Source organism: Bicyclus anynana, chromosome 13 (genome assembly GCF_947172395.1).
Source record: "Bicyclus anynana chromosome 13, ilBicAnyn1.1, whole genome shotgun sequence".
NCBI classification, from domain to species: domain Eukaryota; kingdom Metazoa; phylum Arthropoda; class Insecta; order Lepidoptera; family Nymphalidae; genus Bicyclus; species Bicyclus anynana.
In genome coordinates this window covers 10,200,120-10,213,465 of record NC_069095.1, presented here as the reverse complement: position 1 = coordinate 10,213,465, position 13,346 = coordinate 10,200,120, and the positions used below count along the sequence as shown (strand labels likewise).

The following is a 13,346-nucleotide window of genomic DNA, read 5'->3' as shown; positions in this document are numbered from 1 at the left end:
TTAATTTTGTTCCGAACGGACTTTTTCGCTAACTATGCAATTAATTCCGAAACTATTTAATTGCAAAGTTTTATTTCAATTGACTATTTTGCCTTTTCGCGCTTAAATTGTTATTTTATCCACAGGTCGTTTTTTACTTAGATCAGGTTGTTTATTTTTGTATTCAATTTTTTTTTATTCATTCGGATTATGTAACTAAGATTGAAGATAGGCTAAAAGATGAAGATGCGACGCTCAGAATAGCCGCCTTATTTAATTATTTTTTTAATTGTTAATTTAAAAAAAATTAAATAAGGTTTTGCATTTTAATTTTCGAAATCTCGGACATTTTGTTGTACACCTCAGTGTACGTAACATAATGCCTATGTTAGAATAGGGGAAAATACGATCTTGTAAAATAACACTCTCCCAAGTATGCAGGATTTATATAATCAGGAGTCATTTCATTCATTTCCATGGTAGAGTGACACGAGAAAGTGCTAGACTATTCAGCTGTACCTATATTTTTTGTCGATCAATATTTCCTATTGATTTTTCAGCCGCGTTGAAAAAAAGAGCTGACTAGTGACTAGTTTATGTGAACACTATCCGATCAACTTCTTTATTTTGCGATACCTTTAATTAAGCCTTAAAAGATCAAGGTTAAGTTGGATTTAAATCTGAGTCATTAATTTATATTTGAGGTTTAAATTTAAATTTATATCATCATGGTTTCCTCAAGATGTTTTTTCTTCACAATTTGAGACACGTGATATTTAACTTCTACGCCCTCCGTAAGCGGAGGCAGAGGTCATATCCACTGGGCTATCACGACCCTAAAAAAATCTATATTTCATATTAACTCCAACCGGGACTCAAACCTATCATAATCCGAAACTACATGGCATAACGACTGAAACAACGAGTCAGGTATAAATGTTAAGGCTATTAGTAAAGGTGGAAAATTTCTCTCATAATACTTTCATACTCACAAAAGTGTCAAAAGCATTAATAAAAACGTGCGACAGCATAAAGGGTAATAAAGTATGCAAGGCAGTAATTATTCTATAGAGAAGGGCATGAGGTGTTATTGAGGTATCCAATGGTCAGTCTTATATAATAAAATGCCGTATAAAGGCGAAAGTTTATTTGTAATTGTATGTGTCTGTATGTTAATCTTTCACACCGTAACTACAGAACCAATTTAGCTGAAATTTAGAATGTAGAGAGACTATACCCTGGATTAACTCATAGGTACATTATTTGTGAAAAACGGAATGGAATTTATCTTTATGAAAAATTTGTGAAAAACGTAATTTCATGAAAACGAGATCGTGAGCGTCTGCTAGTATGTCTTAATATTTTGTACGTCCTTGTAGTTATTACACATCGACAGCATGGTGGGGTTAAGCTCCAAGTCGCCCCTCCTATACGGGGAGAGACCTGATTGTATAAAGGGGTAGAGCCTCAGACCAATTATTGTATAGGACCTGCCTCGCTAGACGTTACTTTTCTGTCAAAGTGTATGATCAACGATCTAATGCGATTATAAAAACTGTCTCTATAGAATCGATGTTAAATAGTTGTAATCGTGTTCGTCGGTTAAAGAGCTCCGTAAAAACACCTTTTTGTGTAATTTAATTGTGAAAAAAACGGACAAAAACTTCTAGTTTAGTATAAGATGTATACAAAATCTAAGCTCGTTTTCCTCAGTAAATGACAAACAATTTTGTTAGTGACTATGAATGCGATACAGGTCCTTCTATAATTGGTCTGAGGGTAGAGCAGATAGCATGGGTACGGTGACAGTCGCCTGTATGACGTTAATAATACGTACTATTATCGTGAATGTAGTTTCAGCGGCCGGGGAACCCCATTTTCAGAGCAATATTTAGTTAAATAAATATTTGTGCAGACTTCTACAGGATACAATTTTTGTTAGGAAATTTCCTCTTCTTTTTGAATCTTTTGCTATGTTAGAAATATCTTATATAGTTTTTGAGTTATAAGTAAAATACGCACTCCTTTTTTATTTTTAGTTCATTGTTTACTTTTAACTGTAACTGTAATTGTAACTTTTGCAATTTTTGCGAGCGGACCTCCATTTTTTTCAAAAACTATCTACGTTCAATTCCGAATCGAATGACACCAACCATTTTCATAGGAGACGGAGAACTTTTTTTGACCTAAATGGCACATGTGAACAAGAGTATTAGGAATATACTTACATCCCTTTACATTTTTCCCGGTACTTATAATTGTTTCAAAAATAATGATGCATAAATAATATAAACATGTTTGTTTGCAAAGATGTTTGGCACAGATCAGCAAAAGAAACGAAGGTCTAATATTCATAGCTTTTATATTGAGCAAATGTTGCAAATTCCACAGAGACACAGTTACGAACGTCTGTCAGTCCAAAAACTACCACTAAGTTAGTAAGTAATTTATTTTTATTTATTCATATTCACTAGCGAACGCTCGCGACTTCGTCCGCGTGAAAATCGATGTAAACATTCAACCAGTATTTCATACTTCTTCCTTTCCTTCCTTCTATTTATATTTTCGGATGAAATATACAATATAATCTATTGATTATTGATTATTTTTGTAAAATGATCAGTGGACTATTGTCCACTAATCATTTTACAATAATATTACTGGAAACATGAAAGATTTATATTTAAAAACTTCAACCAATTTATAACCATTTAGGGGAGGAATTATGAAAATCTATAATTACATTATGTTTAGTATTTTTCTGGGAGTAGACATTCTCGTAACAATTTTTACAAATGTAACTTAGAAAATTAAGGGCTTTCCACACAAACATCCAACCCCTATTTATGATATATTGGATCTACTCTACCGATTAAAAAAAATCTTTTACCAGCTGGGCCGGTTAAGATTTTCTTAATTAGCGTTCCGATAGGATGTGTAGAAATAGAAAGGGGTGTGGATTTTCATCCTACTCTTAACAAGTTAGCCCGCTTCCATCTTAGATTTCATCATTACTTACCACTATGTAATAGTAGTCAAGGGCTAACATGTAAAAAAAAGTAATAAATATGCGGTCAATAGAGTAAATTTCACGACCTTTAAGAATTCAGTACTACACCTGATAGCTGAAGATACTTACCATAGACAATTTTATAACGATTGAAACCATAAAACACATTAAAACCTAATTTACATCCAAATGACCGTTAAGCTACGATAAACGACACCATTTCCCGAGAGAAGTATGTCTTATTATGTAGGCTAAGTATCCACAGAGTCGCGTGAATTACAAAGAGACTGAAGACAAAGTCAATGTCACAAAATTTCTCATCGTTATCATCAAATCAGGCGATCCACATATAGGCATTTTATAAATACTTCCAGAAGCAACAAAACCCCTTCGAAAACCTCTCTAGCGTAATATAAATTGACACTTTTTTAAATAAGTCTTAAATTGTTCATTAACGTTCTACTAGACTAAACTACTAACATACATACAAACATACATACATACATAAATACATACATACATACAAAAATAAATAAATACATACATACATCATCATTATCAACCCATATTTGGCTCACTGCTGAGCTCGAGTCTCCTCTCAGAATGAGAAGGGTTAGGCCAATAGTCCACCACGCTGGCCCAATGCGGATTGGCAGACTTCACACACGCAGAGAATTAAGAAAATTCTCTGGTATGCAGGTTTCCTCACGATGTTTTCCTTCACCGTTTGAGACACGTGATATCTATTTTTTTAAAATGCACACAACTTAAAAAATGGAGATGCATGCCCCGGACCCCCGGAATCGGAAGCAGGGATCATATCCACTGGGCTATCACGGCTCATACATACATACATAGACTGCCAAAATCATTACCCTTCCTTTTGGCTTCGCCATAGTCAGGTAAAAATATTAGCATCATCATTACAACCCACATTCGGCTCACTGTTGAGCACGAGTTTCCTCTCATAATAGGAGGATTAAGTCCACCACGCTGGCCAAATGCGAAGGAGCAGACTTCACACACGTAGAGAATTAAGAAAATTCTCAGGTATGCAAGTTTCCTCACGATATTCTTCATTCACCGTTCACTTAACTGAAAAGTTGGAGGTGCATGCCCAGGACCGGATTCGAGCCTACGCCCTCCGAATCGAAGGCAGAGGTCATATCCACTGGGCTATCATGATCAATGCATAACAAAAGTAAAAACAATAGTTCTTAATACCTTCACTAAAAACTTGAGTAATTCATACATAATAATATGCTTAGTTGACGATAATCTGGTTAAAGCCGAAAAAGAAAAAGTGTCAAAATACTTGGACCTTGGTCACGAGATTACCGCCATGTGGAATGTTGAGTCAACTATTATTGTTCCTATAGTTGTTTCAGTCAATGGTCTTATAGTGAACAGCTTCGACCAACATCTTAAGAAGCTTTCACTTAACTGTTGGATCAAGAGTCGGATACAGAAGGCAGTGGTTCTTGAGACGGCGCGTATTGTGAGGAGGTTCCTCATTCTGGAGCCCTGACCACCGGCTTGGGCACTCAAATGTCCCGCACCGGGAGGGTTTATTTTTTTATAAATTTTTAATATTGTTTTGTATTATATTTTTATATTAAAAATTAAAATAATATGCTTAGCGTACTAACAGAAATCATAATGCAAGTCTACATATATGAACAGGGAGAAGTGCACTCGCTATTATGCGAACTTTTTGTAATGCAAGCGTACTCATACGAGTACGTAGAGAACTGAGAAATGTCGGCAGAGTGGAGGAACACGTTTCGAATAATTACATTATATTACACAGCTTTTAAAGCTCCGCCGTGAGGAAAACTTTTTTGATTCATTACAAGCTTTTATTTGACTTGCCCTGTTTGTGTGGGTCAATCTCGGAAGCTTAATTTGAACAATTTTCTAACGTTCGATTGGAAAAGAAGAATGCCCACCGGCCAATACAACGTCGGCTTCGGGAACCCAGGTATACCCACGTATTAAAGTATATGGAGATGATAATGTGATGTATAAATAAAAACTGGTTAAATAATCGGCTTAATAAAAGTATGTTTCTTAAAGAAAAACATCTCTTCTCTTGCTCAAAAAGTTCGCAACTGTACCAAAGCGGCGAAGTAATAACAAACAAACAAACCAATCATAAGTCTTCAAAAAATGTCATAAACCTCTGGCCGTATGGTCAACGATCTTTGCTAGACCCCGTTAAATTAAAGATGAATCAAAAACGTTGTAGCAAACTTTTTTGATGAAGTAATGACTTCATTATTTAAGTAGAATTATCAAGATTTTTTTAAATTTAAGTAATATGCCGGATGGTTAGGATAGGCCAGGGCCGAGGGTAGGCATTCCCTTTTGATATTTATACCTTATAGTTTTGGTAACAATGTAATAATACGGTACCATAGGTGGTCTGATTATAGAGTTGGCAGGAGGCAAGTAAGAGCTCCAAAACTAAATAAGATAATTCCAACATAAAACCAGTGGCATGACTTAGGTTTTAGCTAGGGTAGGCAGTATACTGCCTAGCTAAACACCTACAAATTATACAAAATCGAAAATTCTCCAATACAGGTTCGTAACCGTAAGATGAATTCTCTAAGTAGGCAGTGAGTTTTTGCATTTGTGATGCACGTCACTGCTTATAACCTATATACTGTAATCTCCGAAATTAAGTTTAAATAAGTCTAGACTTAATTATCATCATTAACCTATTTTTACAGACCACCGGAAGTCTCAAAACCCCCTAAGTAGAGCTTATTTGAAACTTGACCTCTGAGGTAATAATTCCCTGTTGTTATTACAAATAATATTCATAATAAGGGTATGTACCTACTTGAAATAAAATTGAAAATTTTGAAAAACTCCCAAATGTCATGAATTTATTAATTACACTCTCGATCAATTCCCTTTCAGTGCTCTTTCATTTGAGATCCCACTCGAGTATATTTGCAAACATTCGGTTATCCTTCCTCACTTTCACCCACACAACTTTTAAACGGTCCAACCCATTTACATCAAACATATCTAAGAACACTTTAATACTAAATTGAATAATAAGTCACCTTTAATACAAAAAATAACTAAATTGAAATCGCTTCATCTGTTCGAGAGTTATGGTGCCACAGACAGACTAACAGACAGACAGACAGACACGTCAAACTTATAACACCCCTCTTCTTGCGTCAGGGGTTAATAAATTACCTAGGTAAGCAAATGAGCATAATGCTAAGTTATTAGTTGTAATAATTCAACATTCCTGTGTTAATAAATATAATTATCACTTTGCTGATTAAACATTTTTGAGATTAACTCTTTTAGATGCACCGGTGTTTATAAAACGAGCGCTGAGGGTATTATGAAAACCTTTACGCGCAAAATAATATTGTTAAGTTTTCCCCAAAGAACAAGCAGAAAAACGTGTTTCTAATTAAGTAATAAAGTATCATGTTAACAGTAATTTTGTACTTCTAATTATAATAAAAACTAACAAAATCGGCGAATTTTACTACAGGATTAATCAATTACAAGAATAGTTTATTTCGATTTTCTTTCTGTTATTAGGTTTCCTATTTTTTTAGCCTGTATTAGAAAACATCAAAGTAATGCAAAAAAAAATAGAAAAACTATTCAAATCGGTCAAGCCATTTTCGAGATTTCGCAAAACTTGTGAATTATTAATAATATTATAGAATATAACAAAAAATATCTTACAAATAAAACAAAATACTTTTTCAATTAACAAAAACAACAACAGTAAATGAAAAAAATTAGGAAAACTCACCAGGAAAAACTCTGCGTTTACCGGACGCTAATCAAAAATACAATAGCATCACGATTCACGAAAACGAGACTCGACGAGATTTTGTTTCTTACAAAATTCGTTCGCGTGAAGCCGCACGAGCTTTGTCGACTAGAGGCGGGAACGGACTGGCTCTCGACTGAGACTCGCTACGGGTCTCGACTCTCGACTCGTCGGGAGTGAGGCGTCGCGAACTCTTCGCTCGCTCGGACCCCCTCCGGCTATTACATTTACTCCACTTTCTGTTAGGCTGTTCGTACACTTGTAGACTGTGAAAAAAAAATTGAGATTGCGGATGCTTAAAAGGGCTCTCAGGATGGCATGAATATTGTTTATTATGTGCTGACTACCTAAACATAATATAATCCACCGCATCTGTCTAACTGTTAGCTATGAACTGAAATGAAAAGACAGGATGATTCAAGAGGGAGATTTAGGTTAGGTATATAATTTGTAAAGGTTTTGTGTACATTACAGACATTTGTTGGAAATATCTGAAAATGTCAAACAGCCTGGGAGCTTTAATGGAAAACACAGCCTAATGCCTTCGAGACGTAACAAAATAATGCATATTTTTTGTTATATCTCGAAGGGATATTTCTCTTTTGTACATGCACAAAAAACTCCACGAAAGCATATTATTAGAAATTCTATTTCTAATAAAAATATCATTAAAATTTTTCAAAAGTTCCCACCGGGTAAAATGTTATAGCAAAAGTATAAAATAATTTACAGTTTTCAAAAATATATAATAACTAGCGGACGCCCGCGACTTCGTCCGCGTAAAAATTGATGTAAACTTCTCTACCTCTACCTTACCCTGCTCGTAAACCTACCCAACTCTACCCTACCCTACCCTACCCCTACCTTACTCCTACCCTACCGCTAACGCTAACCCTTCCCTCCCCCCACCTTACCCTACCCTAACCCTACCCGTAACCTATCCATACCCTATCCTACCCTACCCCTAATCTACCCCTACCTTACTCCTACCCTACCGCTAACCCTAACCCTTCCCTACCCCTACCTTATCCCCACCCTAACCCTACCCTACCCGTACCCTACCCCTACCCTACCCTACCCCTATCCTACTCTTCCCCTACCCTATACGTTCCATATCCTTCCCCTACCTCTACCTTGCCCCTACCCTACACTACCTCTACCTTATCCGTACCCTACCCTACCCTACCCTACACTTTCCCTAAATTACCCCTACCCTACCTCTATCCTACCCCTTCCCTACCTCTATCCTATCCCTACCCTCAGCAAAATTGGTCCAGCCTTTTGTGCGTGGTGCAATGACCAAAAGACTATAATTTCCCAAGCGACTTCTATGCTAATACTATAAAGAGGTATAGTTTGTGTGGTTGTCGGGGGTAATCTCTGGATCTACTGGACCGATTTGGAAAATTTTTTTACCAATAGAAAGCTACATTATTTGCGAGTGTCATAGGCTATGTTTGGTCCTCATATTCACACGGGAACGGGAACCTCGTAATTGAAACCGCGGGGCGTCATATAGCGGCATTTCTGCGACTTTCAGAAATTTTGTATTATCTCCGAAACTATATAACTAATTAACATACTGTAAAGGACAAATCTTATCTCTATAATATCCTTGTGATTATTAAATCATTTATTTTGATAAGGATTTAAGTTTAGTTGTGTAAATAATGACGTAAACCTTAGTTTAAAATTTAAATAATTTATTAAAGTACTAAAGGTACTATATCTGCTAAAATATAAAAGATAGATATATGGTGTCGCGGACTTTTTTGTAGAACTTTTAAAGGTTCAAAAAGCCTCCATACATTTATTTCAGTTATACGCAATGGTTGAGGCAGCGCATGCGAATAAGTAAGTTTTTCGGTCTGACCTGTAAGAGAAAACCCGCGATATCTCAGTAGTTATATATGATAGAAATATAAAATATAGCCTATAGCACTCCCCGATAACGTAGCATTCTATTGGTGAAAGAATTTTTAAAATCGGTCCAGTAGTTCCGAAGATTACCCCATTTCAAAAAATTGTTACAAACTTACAAACTTACAAACTTACAAACTTACAAACTTTACCTCTTTATAATATTAGTATAGATTTGCCAACATTATAAAAAAAATACACACAACTGAAAAGTAGGTGCTTGCCTCGGACTGGTTTCGAACCCACACCCTCCGGAACCGGAGGCAGAGGTCTACTGGGCTATCAAGGCTCATCCACAGCGCTATGATGGCTCACATATCAGCGTTATATGTCCTTTTGAAAGTTATGCCAAATATGACAGTGGCGTTCTGATGTTTAGACTAAGTGCTTAGAGTATCTGGCACTACAATAGTGTCAAGTGGATAAGTGTGGCACAATTTTTTAAATAAATGTTTTTTCTTTCTTTCTTTCTAAAAGAAAAACCGTCGGGACTGCCGGGCAGAAAATATTAGCTTAAAACTACTTAGAAGAAAGAAAGCTCAAACCCTGTACTCGAACCCAGATATTCCGAAACCACATGGAGCGGCGAGTTGGATACCATAAAGATACACAAAAATCATTTTTATAATCCCACTTCCAGAGCCCGTTGATACAGACAAACACACTCTTTCGCTTTGTAATACAGATAATAAATAATTAGTTTTATAGGTCGTGGCCTCCATAGTCTGTGGACAGCCTAATTCTCTCCTGAGACAAAGCCGATTTATCACGCCGTATCCGTAATCCCAGAACATCCTTAACTTGACGTCCTTCATTTTTTACGAGTTTACGAGCGTTACTTGTTACGGAATTGAATGTTACTGACCGCGTTATTACTGTAACTAAATCACGTTGCCGCGTTTTGGACTCCACTTTTTGTTTTTACCTTTTTTGGCGGGCGGGTCCAATGAACTGAAGTCAAAATGTATAAAAATGTATAGCTACCACGGAAATGTACAATACAGCCGAACGCTGTAGGCCTTGTAAGATAAGATTATAAACATCCTAACAAATTTAATATTTTTTTAAATATTTTATTTTTTCACGTTTTTAATGTATCTCAACTTCTAAAGTAACTTTACCAATTATAAGGGTTCCGTTTTGGTATTACGTACGTTCGGAACGCTAAAAATCGTCTAATAATAAAAAGTATTAGATATAGGTACGAAGTCTTGTTTCATTTTTTACTTTTTATCACATAATGAATAAAGAAGGTAGGTAAGTTCATTAGCTAAAGAAGGTAAGTACCTAAATACACTAAAAATATAAACAATTTCAAAACGTCAGGTAATAATATTATTAGATAATGGTGATAATAATTAATCGAAAACTTAAATTAAAATGAAAATTACGTTGGTTCCAAACGTACCTTGGTCCGAGAAGAAAAAAGCTTCCGACCACTTGGTAAGCTTCTTTTTTTTAGGTCTCTTATAAACATTAAGCACCTACACAGCGTCACTGACCTCGAAATTAGAAGCCTGGACTGGTGACAAAGTGTGAAACATTGTAATTAGGTGCTTTAATTATAAAAGCGACATTAAGCTGCTAATTACTGATGTACATATCCAACCAGGCCTATTTTACTCTCACTGTAAAGTTGCTACTACCCACAAAGGTATATTATATTCAGTTTAATTAGTATAAAATGCTCAGAGTCACTCAGTTGGGGATGGAGCGGGGATTGTCTGCGTCATCGAATCAGAAAGGAGATCCGTAGAAGAACCAAAGTTACCGACATAACGCAACGAGTCGAAATTGAAGTGGCAGTAAGTCGAGGAGCACAAAGTTCAAAGAGCCAAAAGACGTTGGTGTTCCAAGATTTGTTTTGTTCACAAGTTACCTCAGTGGATATGACCTCTGCCTCCGACTCTGGAGGGTGTGGGTTCGAATCTGGTCCGGGATATGCACCTCCAACTTTTCAGTTGTGTGCATTTTAAGAATTTAAATATCACGTATCTCAAACGGTGAAGGAAAAACATCGTGAGGAAACCTGCATACCAGAGAATTTTCTTAATTCTCTGCGTATGTGAAGCCTGCCAATCCACATTGGGCCAGCGTGGTAGACTATTGGCCTTACCTCTCTCATTCTGAGTAGAGACTTGAGCTCAGCAGTGAGCCGAATATGGGTTGATCATGATTACAAGTTAGCATTTGACTACAATCTCACCTGATGGTAAGTGATGATGCGATCTAAGATGAAAGTGGGCTAATTTGTGAGCATAAAAATCCACACCCATTATGGTTTCTATACGACATCGTACCGGAACGCTAAATCGTCGGTAACTGTTAACGGTCAAAGCCTCCCACCAGCCAGACCTGGACCAATTAAGAAAACTTCAATCGGCCCAGCCGGGGATAGAACCCAGGTCTTGTAAATCCACCGTGCATTCCACTGTGCCACGGAGGCCGTAAAAAAAGGTGTTGGAATGGCGAACCCGCACCAAAAAACTCAATGTAGGTCGACGTACCTCCACTAATGTTAACTCACGAGCTGACGTCAAGAGCGTCTTGAGCCATATTAATCCAGCAGCTCCATATTCCCTGTGCAGAATTCTCAACAACAACTGGGAGGAGCGGTGTGTGAGCATTACATAAAAGACGAACTTTGTCTTGCTCATGTTTATTTTAAGGCCCAACTGTTCAGAAACTTTGCTGAGGTCATTGAACTTGGTGCTAAAGCCACTCTCTCTGCCATGATACCACCACGTCGTCGGTAAACCGCAGTTTGAATTTTGAATAAAAATTCAAAATTAATTTATTTCAAGTAGGCTTACTTTACAAGCACTTTTGAAACGTAAAGTTGACTCTACCACCGGATCGGGGGGCAGATTTTGCTGAGAAGAAACCAGCAAGAAGCTCAACAGATGCTATTTCGAAATAGAAATCATATAATATTTGAATAATTTACAATTGGAATTTAAACTGTCGTGAGTGTTATTCATATTAATTGATTAAGGTCGGAGTATGCCAGACTAGTTTCGAACCCATACGGGGCCCTTAGTCATGAGCTGGTTCTTGCATCGCGGCACGATCCAAACTGCGAAGCGGCTCCGCGACGCGCTGCATCTCGCATTGCGCGCGAGGGGTTGAATGGTGAGGAGTGAAGGTTCCGTTACACTCTCCGAGGATTCATTAATGTCATCTTCCTAATATCAAGTGAGTTTTAGCCGTGTTTCATAATCAATTAATTTACAATTATTAACATAATTAAAATGTCTTTTAGTTTTACTTCCTGCGTGGAGTTAGAAGCTGATCCAATGGCCTCCGAGCATCTAGAGTGATATTAACGCCAAATCATCGTTCTCGATATTGGTATTTGGATGTCCTAACATAAGACCTATGCTCAGCGGACGTCCATCGGCTAAATTGTTAAAATTGTTCTTAAAAATGCATAATTCCTTACGTGGCATAAATTATGCGGGCACTCGTTGTACGTAAATGTTGTGAACAAATAAAACAGCGCTCGGGATAACCGTTCCTAAGCCGGAGCGAAATATAAAACCACAAGCCATTACTGTCCTTCGTTAATTTAAAACGACACCGGAACTAAATGACTGCATTTACAAAACACGACTGCGATACGACCACAAGACCAGACAGAATAAACAAGCATTTTGAAATACTTGTTTATTTGTTACGTAAATTTTCATTTAGTTTTTTTTTTTCAATTGAGTTATAAATGACTACATTATTAAATTTAGGCAAGTAGACAGATATTATAATACATTTTGAAGAAAATCATTTAGAAAATCCATACTTGAAAAAAATTTTCTGGTATTGAAAATTCAGACCCTCCCATACATTTTTGCCAGCCATTTTGTAACTACAAAAAGTAGACACAAATTTTATATCACTCTACAATCCTCGATAAATGTACAAGTTTTAAAAATGATGGAACACTTTAGTACATTTTTTTACAAGATTTTTTTTTAAATCGTGTCATCTTAATGAAAGAAAATAATTATTGCACTCAAAGCTTCTTCTATAAAAAAAATAAAACATTATTTATAACAATAGTATTATTAGTATTATTTCGTAGTATTTAACAAAAATCAGATCTTCAAAATCATAGCAGCTACAGCACTGAAAAAACTATTGCAAGTATTAGGGGTGGCGAGAAAAGAAACTCGAGGTTCACAAACACACCACTTTAATAACACAACTCTTCGATTATAATCACAAAAACTGAGCCCGCCTCATCCATGAAGCCACGTTTTTATACCTTTCCAACGGAATAAACAACAAGAACAAAATATAGTCAAACATCAATCTTTTATCTATACGGATATTGACATAACTTCATTTATGAATTATGTCAATATACGTTTTTAAATCTATTTATTTATTTTAGTTTAGTTTCGTATATTTTAGTTTAATTTTAAGAACAAAGAATTACTCGTCATTATACGTCATGGTACCTACGTATATTGACAACACTACAGTTATAACCAGATTGTAACATATAATGTAGCATATCCGTTAATACAAATGCCTTCTTATTTAATTTTCTAACACAAGATAGAAAAATTTGAAAAATCCGAAAAAAAATATAACTTGGTCACCCTAGGGATTTTTGGAAAC

At 36.1% G+C, this 13,346-nt stretch overlaps 1 protein-coding gene across 1 annotated transcript in view; it reads right to left on the bottom strand.

Moving 5' to 3' along the window:
• Positions 1-6,995, bottom strand: part of LOC112048093 (uncharacterized) — a 62,588-nt gene extending 55,593 nt beyond the window's left edge. The window contains exon 1 of the mRNA XM_024085471.2: positions 6,786-6,995. The gene's annotated coding sequence lies outside the window, so the exon portion shown is untranslated. The remainder of the gene's footprint in view (positions 1-6,785) is intronic.
• Between the last annotated feature and the right edge of the window lie 6,351 nt (positions 6,996-13,346).